Source organism: Callithrix jacchus, chromosome 3, assembly GCF_049354715.1.
Source record: "Callithrix jacchus isolate 240 chromosome 3, calJac240_pri, whole genome shotgun sequence".
NCBI lineage: Eukaryota > Metazoa > Chordata > Mammalia > Primates > Cebidae > Callithrix > Callithrix jacchus.
In genome coordinates, this window is record NC_133504.1 from 81,932,417 (window position 1) to 81,942,366 (window position 9,950).

Here is a 9,950-nt window from a genome sequence, read left to right on the forward strand (position 1 = left end):
TATTCAATTGAACCAAATGTCATGAATTAGAATTAATTAAACAAAAAACAAGATTAGACTACTCAGTAATTCAGATACTAAAATTATCTTAGATTTGTATATGTGTATTCCTATAAGTGGATATTTAAAGAATAGAAAATGGAATTACATAAGTAAATAATCAATAGGTGTTTTTAATGGAAGTCTAAGTAAAAACTGTAAGTTGAAAAACAGTAAAAATACAGAGTAAGCACATAGTAGATACAACTAAAAAGAAGTAACTCAATTGAAAGAAAATTCTGAGGAACCTAATAAAAAATAAACTTCAGATAGAAAAATAAGACATAAAAAGGAGGTTTAGAGATATAAAGAATAGGAAATTCTAAATGCATGTAATTCATCCACCTTCTAGAAGAAGAGCCTTGGCCGGGCGCGGTGGCTCATGCCTGTAGTCCCAGCACTTTGAGAGGCTGAGGCGGGTGGATCACGAGGTCAAGAGATCGAGACCATCCTGGTCAACATGGTGAAACTCCGTCTCTACTAAAAATACAAAAACTTAGCTGGGCATGGTGGTGCGTGCCTATAATCCCAGCTACTCGGGAGGCTGAGGCAAGAGAATTGCCTGATTCTGGAGAATTGCCTGATCCCAGGAGGTGGAGGTTGTGGTGAGCCGAGATCGCACCATTGCACTCCAGCCTGGGTAACAAGAGTGAAACTCCGTCTCAAAAAAAAAAAAAAAAAAAAGAAGAAGAGCCTTGAGAGAAAAGAAGCAATATTTGAGAAATAATAAAATTATTCAAAACTGATGAAAGATCTAAAACCACAGGTATAAGAAATGCAATATATATAAAATAGGATGAATAAAAGAAATGCACATGAAGATACATCAAAAGGAAATTGGAGACACCGACATCTAAGGGAATATTATTATTTGGCATTGTTGAAGTATAATTGACAAATAAAATTTGTATACGTTTAATCTGGGGGGTACATCTGCCAGGAACTCTTGTCCAGCAAGAGGGTTCCAACCTGGAAAGGATGAGCGGTGCACGGAAGACAAAGATGATAGACAGCTGGGCTCTGGAGGGTTGAGTAGTCTATGCTTCACCAACAACTGTATTTAGCTCAGGGTCAGTTTATATACATTTCTTGAAATTTCACTTACATCAATTCAATACATTGTTCCATGAGATAAATGGGAACAGAAAGTTTTTACTGTGGAAAATCAAGTTACAACATAAATCAAATGGTTACAGTAGACAGATCAGATACACAATGGAACCAAGCAGGTGGTTCTTGTTATCTATACAATAATATGTCAGATTCATCATCTCACTACACAGAAGGTTCTCTTAAGTCAATCACTACTGTCTTGACAGAACAAAGAAGAATATGCTTGTAAAAGGGAACATACTGCAACATGTGACTGCTAACCATTAGGTCACAGTGCACCTCAATACTGTATGGCCATCTCGTGATTGTCTGCAGTGGTTTATCTTTAACCTAAAGCCTCTTTTAGATCCTGCTTTCCTTAGCTCGACTTCTTCCAACTGGAGACTCGGTGTCTGGGCTCAAACTCACCGCATGGTGAGACCCAATTTACTAGAGGTCTCACACGGGAGCGTTCCCCACAGTTCAAGATATACAGCTTGATTTTTTTTTTTTTTTTTTTGAGACAGAGTTTTGCTCTTGTTACCCAGCCTGGAGTGCAATGGTGCAATCTCGGCTGACCGCAACCTCCGCCTCCTGGGTTCAGGCAATTCTCCTCCCTCAGCCTCCTGAGTAGCTGGGATTACAGGCAACCGCCACCATGCCCAGCTAATTTTTTGTATTTTTAGTAGAGACGGGGTTTCACCATGTTGACCGGGATGGTCTCGATCTCTTGACCTCGTGATCCACCCGCCTCGGTCTCCCAAAGTACTGGGATTACAGGCTTGAGCCACCGCACCCGGCCCAGCTTGATATTTTGATATAGATGTACATTGTAAAACAATCACCACAACCAAGCTAAGTAACTCATCAACTTACATGCCTGTCATTTCTTTGTGTGTGTGTGTGTGTGTGTGTGTGTGTGTGTGTGTGTGTGTGTGTGTAAGACAGGATTCAGCCCCTTAGCAAATTTTAAGTGTACCGTAGCATGTAGTATTATTAACTAGTTTTTATTGCTGTACATTAGATCTTCAGAAGTATTTATCTTCATAGCAAAAATTTGTATTCTTTGATTAACAACCAGCCATTTCCTTTTTTCGCTAGTTTCTGGTGCCAACATTCTACTCCCCACTTTATGAGTTTGACTATTTTAGATTCTACAAATCCATGAGATCATGCAGTATTTATATTTCTGTGTCTGATTTGTTTTGTTTAAAATAATGCCCTCCAAGTTCATCTACATTGTCCCAAACAGCAATGGGACAACCTTTCTTTTTAAGGTTGAATAATATTCTTTCTCTCTCTCACATGCGCATGCACATGCACGTACACGCAGACACACACACACACGTGTGTGCTCACATATATGTCTCACATCTTTTGTTTTACATTCACCTATTGATAGATACTAAGAGAATATCTTAAAAACAGAGAAAAATAGAAAACTCCTTAAAAAGAACAATCATTAAATTTTCAGTAGTATATTAACTTTAAAAATGAAAGTTAAAAAGAGTTAACCTGGATTTATAAGATATTTAAAATACTGAGGGATTAACATATCAGAAGTCTAGAATTGTATAATTTTTTTAAAAAATTTAATAGAATATGACTAAAATAAAACAAACAAAACTGAGAATATACAAAAATAAAACTAAACTTAAAAGTGTTCTAAAAATATATACTTTGGAAGAAGAAAAATAATACTAGTAATGAGAAAAACTAATAAATCTAGCTAAATCTAGCCAAATCTGTCTTTATAAATAATCATAATCATAATATTAGGGGGTATGAAAATAAATGCTGGATAAAAATGACATAGGACTTTAGAAGTTCCTGGTACAAATTAAAGCATTTTGAAGTCTTTATGTTTGGAGGGATGTTAAAATATATGTGTTCCACTAAATATAACCTACAAATTATAATGTCCATAAGAAAAGAAATATAACACACAGCATCTAAAGGAATATAAATAAACTGAATGAAAGGTATAATTATATAAACAATACCTAATAATTTTTCTTATTCTTAAAGACTGGGAAGTAGGAAACACCGAAAATGTGAGAAAATAGAAAGCAAAAAATGCTAGAAGCAGATTTAAGTAGATGAAGAAGCTCAGATAAAGTCTTCATTTGAAAGACATTGTCAAATTGGACTTTTAGAAATTACAGTAGGATGTTCATGAGACCTTTCTAAAATACGAAAAATGTAATACTGAAAATAATGGAATGTATACCAGCAAAATACTAACCAAAAAAAACTGATATGATACTATTAATGTGATAAAGAATAACATCAAGAAAAAGCATTATTATGAACACTGTATATGTAATGATTAAAAATTCATTCCATCAAAAATATTAAAATTCTAAACTATTATTTTTAATAAAATTACCTTAAAATACATAACATTTTATGCACATATATTCATATACACATATACATATACATATGTATGAAAGACTGGAAGAAATTGACAAATTGACCAACATAGTGGACAACTTTAACAGAACAGGTTCAATTAGCAATAAATCAAGGTGAAAAACCAATTAAGAAAGTAAGAAATATTTGTATATCAAAATTAAGTTTTATCAATAGAATGTTATTCAAGCTCTGTATATGTTTTTGTTTCTAGGGTTAAATGGGACAAAATCATAGCTATCAATTAATAATTAGTTAAAATTATAGGATACACCATTGTCATTGTGACCTACATTTATGTGGTTAAGAGAAAGCTATGCTTTAGACAAAAATGCTCTCCAGAGATTACTGTGAAAATATAAAAGAATAATTCATTATAAGTGTGCAGACAAATCATAATTTGTGCAGAAATGAGTAAAGAGATCCTAGTCACCAGGTGGTCATAGTATTGCCTTCAATAGCTTTGGAAGGAGTTCTATTCTCTCCCATTTTAGGAGTTCAATTTATGGTACAGAAAAATGGGAAATGAACATGAACATTATATATTGTGTTGCTATAATGAGTAAAACAAGCAGGATCCTTTTGCCTAAGGTAAAGATCAGATGCAGTTGGATTTTTGTTAATTGTTCACATGTTTAACCTGATAGGGAGACCACCAGATTATAAAATAATGAGATGTGAGCAGATGTCCACCTACTCACTCAGCTTACCAGGCACTGACAGATACTTTTTAAATAAATAGTCATTGCTAAAAGAAAACACATGTCTAGACTAGCAAAGACAGGCTGTTAAATGGGAAATTATCTTTTAGAAAGAGATGCTGAGTTGAATAAGATGGAAGTTAAGTTTAAGAGAATTCATTTGGGTGGTAAGAATATTACCAAGTTCCTGATACTATTTTTAATAAACATCTCAGCTCTACAGATTTAAAAGCCATAATTACTATTTGTTATTTTTCTTACATGTATTTTGTAAAATAAGTGAATATTTCACCCTAATTTAAGATTACAGCAGCTTTAATATTTATCAACAGCTGTGGTCTGGCTTTATGAGAGCCAAAAAAAAAAATTCTCATTTGTTTTTCTCTCTTCTTTTCTCTTTGGTAAATAACCAACACAGACCTGTCACTAATCCGCAGTAGTAAAATTTGGATGCAAATATTTCCTTTTGTCAACACATATTATTCTGCAGTGTGTTCCACTAAGAAAAAAAAATTATCTAGTGGTAGTGACGGTGAATTTTTATTTATTATATTTAGGTCCTGAAATAAATACCAAGTAGGAACACTGAAGATTATGGTAATGATGCCAGAAAAGTTCTTAGAATACTCTAATGAAATGCATTTTTGGATTACAAAACAGTTAATTGAAGTCATCATCATTATAATAGTTGATTACTTTGATGTATTTCTTCTGGGCATGATTAAAGATTTAGCAATATTGGTCTTATATCCTCAGTAGTGAAAAAAAATGCCTAATCATTTGTTCAATAGTATAAGGATTATTTAGAATCAGAACGCTAAGGAAAGCCTGCCTGAATTTAAATTAGCCTGACAAATTATAATACCGTTTCTCTTTTCTGAGGAATATACATATATGAAGAAAAGAGAATATATACATTTTTTAAAAAGGCACTACAATTTCAGAGCTGTAAAGCAGAACAGGAAGGCATAAGAAAAACACAGATATGAATTTCAGTAGACCTGAATTCTAGTCTCTTATCTTTTACTCCTCTGCTGTGTGATTTTCAGAAGCTCATATGTTCGTCTGAATCTCAGAGTTCTTCTTTTTTTAAATGACAACCTCTTAGTTTCCTACCAACTCCAACCTTCTCTATTATTCAAGTAATACAGCATGAAATAATGAATAACACTCAAATAATGTGCTAAATATGACCTGGGGCATTTGTTTCCAGAAATATTATAACATTTATGGGAAAAATTAACTTCAATATTAAAATTCTTAAATTTCATCCAGAATTTTGGTAAAGTTTTAGAATACAAATATCAAACTAATAATAGTAGTGGCTGAAAAAAAAGAAAAAGTTATAATTCATCAGTATTTGAACATTACTTTCACATATCTCTTTTCTTATCATATGGATAACTCACATTTACAGGTCATCTATTAAGTGCTAGGCATTGCTCATAAAAATGTGTACTACTATACACTTATAATAGTATATGTGTGTTATATAATAGTATATGTGTTTTCCTTCTTAGAAAAAAAGGGAGGTATACAGAGCTTAAGTAATTTTCCAAGTGCAAATACCAGTTAATTGAGGTTAATAATGAAAACACAGTCAAATTTCAGGACCCACATTTTTTACCTCTTTTCTATAATAAGTATTTTTTCTTTTAAGTGTCTACATGTGTTCTCCCCACATCAAAAGGCTGATGCCACAAGTATTCATTAATTCATCTTCATACAGGTAACAAGAAAAAGTTATTCATTTGTTTGAATTTGCTCCAGGTAGATTGTTTATGTTTAATGCCACCTTCCCAAAGGAACAATGCCTGCACAAACTGACTGTTAAGTATTCATACCAAAACTTCCGTTCAGCATTTAACTTCGTTATGCACATGTATTAGATATTATGTAAAATAGTGAGGTGATTTATCTTTAGAGAAAATGTTGTGCAGGTCTTTAATATTTGATCTGTGATAATTTTCATTTTAAAGATACACATTAGCTATAGAAGAACTAATAAGATTATTCCTTTATGCCTGGGGCTTAGCAGCAATGAAGATGATAGTATTCTATTATCATCTTTGTTAACGGATATGTAAATTTTAACTTGTTCACTTGAGAAAGTTTTCTACTTGGAAAGAGTTATTCAACTTAAATTGGTTCTTAGATTATCATGGGCATTTCTGATTTCTAGAAGATATTTCCCTGCATCTATTCATAGCTTAAAAGAGGTTTACCAGAAAATCATGAAATATTACCTTCACTTTTATTCTTAAAGTCTAGGAATTTCTAGATTTAAGGAACCAATATAAGTATTTAAATATTCTTATCTTTATTAACATATGTGTGTAAGATTTTAAAACCTCAATCTTAGTTTAACACAGTTTTTGATATTTTATTCTGACCAACAAATTTATCTTTTTTAACATAAAAATGTGAGTTTTTCACTGGTTAGAATATTTGCAATATGCTTTCTAAGAATGGTCAAAGTTAGAAAAGCAACAGTCATATAACTTTTCAAAGATTAGTTAACTCGGAATTGTAATGGAAATAAAAAATACAGTTTAAAAGAGTAGCAAAAACTCATTAATGACTTTACCCAGATTTGTAGGTAAGATTTGTCTCTTTTTTTCAAATATACATGAATGAAAAGTGGAGGAAAAATGAGCTGAGTACACTTAACAATATCTCTACCATTTTTATAATTGAGCAGCATCCTATATTAACAACCTGTTTATCCAGAATATTTAAAAAAGAGGATTAACACTCACTCATATAAAAAATATTTATCAATAAATCTGGACCAATGTAGTCTAGATATCATCACTGGTTTTTGGAGATACTTCAGGATCTTGCAAGATCTTAGGGTAAATGAAAACAATAACATTTTTTTTAACCATTACTACAAACAGAAAATGTTTAACACATTTGTGTATAAGCAATTTATTATACATCTTTGAAAATGTGCTGCTCATTTATATTCCCATGTCTTCACTATTGTCAAGAAAAGGCTAAATATTTTTAAATATCATAATGTTGGAAATACTAGACTTCAAATCATATTGAAATATAAAATAATATTCTTTTAAAATAAATGTTATTGAATGAATCTGGAAGCTTCCTAGCTAAGAGTTTCGGTTTTAAAAAGTTCAGTTCATATTTTATTATCAGATTTTAAAATATAGAAAAGGAAATAAAGAATTGCCACCAATTATGTGAAAAATAGGATTTTTTTCAGCAGCCTGTCAGTCTGGAGATTTTAGTAAAAATTTTAGTAAAACTTATTTTGGTAAAAAAATGTATTTTTTGAATCAATTCAGCAATTCTGACAGAAGTTAGAGACCATAAAAAAAATTCTTGTTTTATTCTGGTGAGATAAGTGAGGAACTATAATCAGTGAAAATGACATTATAGCAGAGTAAGGGCTCCAATTCTGAAAATCATATGCATGCATTTAACTGTGCCATCTTTGCTAAGTCACTTAAATTTGCCTTACTTTCTACACCTGCAAAATAGAAACAATAATTACTAACTTATTAATCTATTTTGAGATGAAATTTTTTAAAATTGATAAATTTAAAGTTCATACAACAGGGTTTTTTTTTCCAGTTAGCAAATGAGATATGATTTAATGTGGAAAAAATAGCTCAATTAATAGGTATAGAATAGAGGGAGTTAGTTCTGAGGTATCTAAGGAGTATATTAATCAGGATTCTCCACAGAAACAAAGGCAATAGAACATCTATCTATCTATCTATCACCTCTCTCTCTCTCTCTCTCTCTCTCTCTCTCTCTCTCTCTCTCTCTCTCTCTCTCTCTCTCTCCTTTTTCTCTTGATTTTAAGAAATTGGCTTACTCAATTATGGACACTGACAAGTCCAAAATCTATAGTATACACAAGTAGGATGAGACTTAGGGGAGAGTTGAGGTGACGTTAGAGTGAAGTTGATGGTTAAGGCAGATTTTTGGCAGAATTCTTTATTTTTCAGGGTAGGTCTGTCCTTTTCTAAGGTCTTCAGCTGATTAGATGAGACCCTCCTAGATTATGGAGATAAATTTCTTTACTAAAAGTCTACTGATATAAACGTTATCCTATCCAGAAAGTACCTTCACAGAAACATCGAGAATAGTGTTGGACCAATATCTGGCCTAGTCAGGTGGACATATAAAATTAGTCATCACAGGGACTGTCATTTGGGCTGGAGACTCATTGAAAGTGAAGTCGTGCAATTTTTCAAAAGTATTAATAACAAAAAGAAGCAGTTGTGAGGGAAAAATTACATGAAATTTAAAAGGCTTGTATACCTGGGCAGAGGCCAGGTAAAGTCATATTGACTGTTGGAAAATTGTATGCCAATCCAGAGCCAGAAAAGCTTCCAGAATACTACAAAGGAAAGAGTAGAGTAACCCACGAGTGAGACTGAAAGGGGTTGCCTAAAGAAGTAGACACAGCTGAGGGTAGAACAGTGCTGCAGGAGCAAGAGTGGGCACCATTCTCACTCATGACAGAAAGAATAATATGAAGAATGAGAAGAGACAGTAAATATAGATGCTTTTCACAGTAATGAGTCACATTGTTTTATTCAAAGGAACATGGGCCAGAAATTAGATTTAAAGATGAAATTTACTTGGGGAATTTGCAAATTAAGGATAAAGAAACAAGAGATCATAAAAGCTAAAATATATAAGAAATTGAGAGGTTATTCCTTACTTCAGCAATAATACTATACTGTCCCTTTACTTTATGTCTTGAGTTCACACTGACCTGTGTTGAGTAAGATACAGACATTACTTAATGAATTAAGGAATGGTTTCCTGCCCTGAATAGAAATACAGTTTATTTAAACTAGAGAAGTACAAACAAGTAAATTAATGAATTTATATCAATTTAAAGCAATAAGTGTTCTTGAAGGAAGAACTGAAAAAAATTAGATAAGTCTTTGGCAATGATAGCTATGCTAAACAATTTTTTTGTTTGTTTTTTTAACCAGGGGAAAGCGCAAACGCAGTCCCCCACTATCACAAATTATGCAGTCGAATTTTCCACATTTGGGGAAATCGCAGGGGTCATCACACCCGGAGTGCAATGGGTAAGACTCACCCTGGGAAAACCACCTTTGTGATCATGGTATCTCCCCTGCCAGGTAAGTATAACAATTTGTTTTATAAACTGTACATGGTGAAATAGTGGCATTAATCATCTAGGTTTGCAACAGGCAACCCGATAAAATATCTCAAAATGAGATATACAATTTGGCAATTTTTGCTTTAAATTAGGCCATTTAAGAAATTTCTTATGTAGGATCCATCTTTTAAAAAAAAAGAAAACAAAAACACTTGGCTTAATGAAAGGATCGCAAAATAAATTAGCATTGCTCACATTTTTAAACCAAATCAAAATTACAAAGTGAAAGAACAATTTAAAAATATATATTTAATAACAGTGTATGAGTAATTGCTAAATCTTGAATGTCATAAAACAAGTCATTTTTCGATGTAAGAGATGAAATTAGTTTGAATCTAAGTAATAATATTGTAATATTTAATTACCATTGAATGTAACATATTTAATTAATAAAAGAAACGATTCAATATAGGAACAATTTAAATAGCAAACAAAGTGATGGAATTTAATAAGATTTTATTACTTGTCTCCTTCATAAACCAGTGTATAGTATATGGAATACTATAAGAATCAAATGCCATACTGTATTA

At 32.1% G+C, this 9,950-nt stretch overlaps 1 non-coding gene across 1 annotated transcript; it reads right to left on the reverse strand.

Moving 5' to 3' along the window:
* Positions 1–9,223: 9,223 nt before the first annotated feature.
* LOC118152645 (U1 spliceosomal RNA) lies at positions 9,224–9,387 on the reverse strand. The gene has a single exon (XR_004741376.1). It is a non-coding gene; the product is annotated as a U1 spliceosomal RNA (small nuclear RNA).
* Positions 9,388–9,950: the final 563 nt, after the last annotated feature.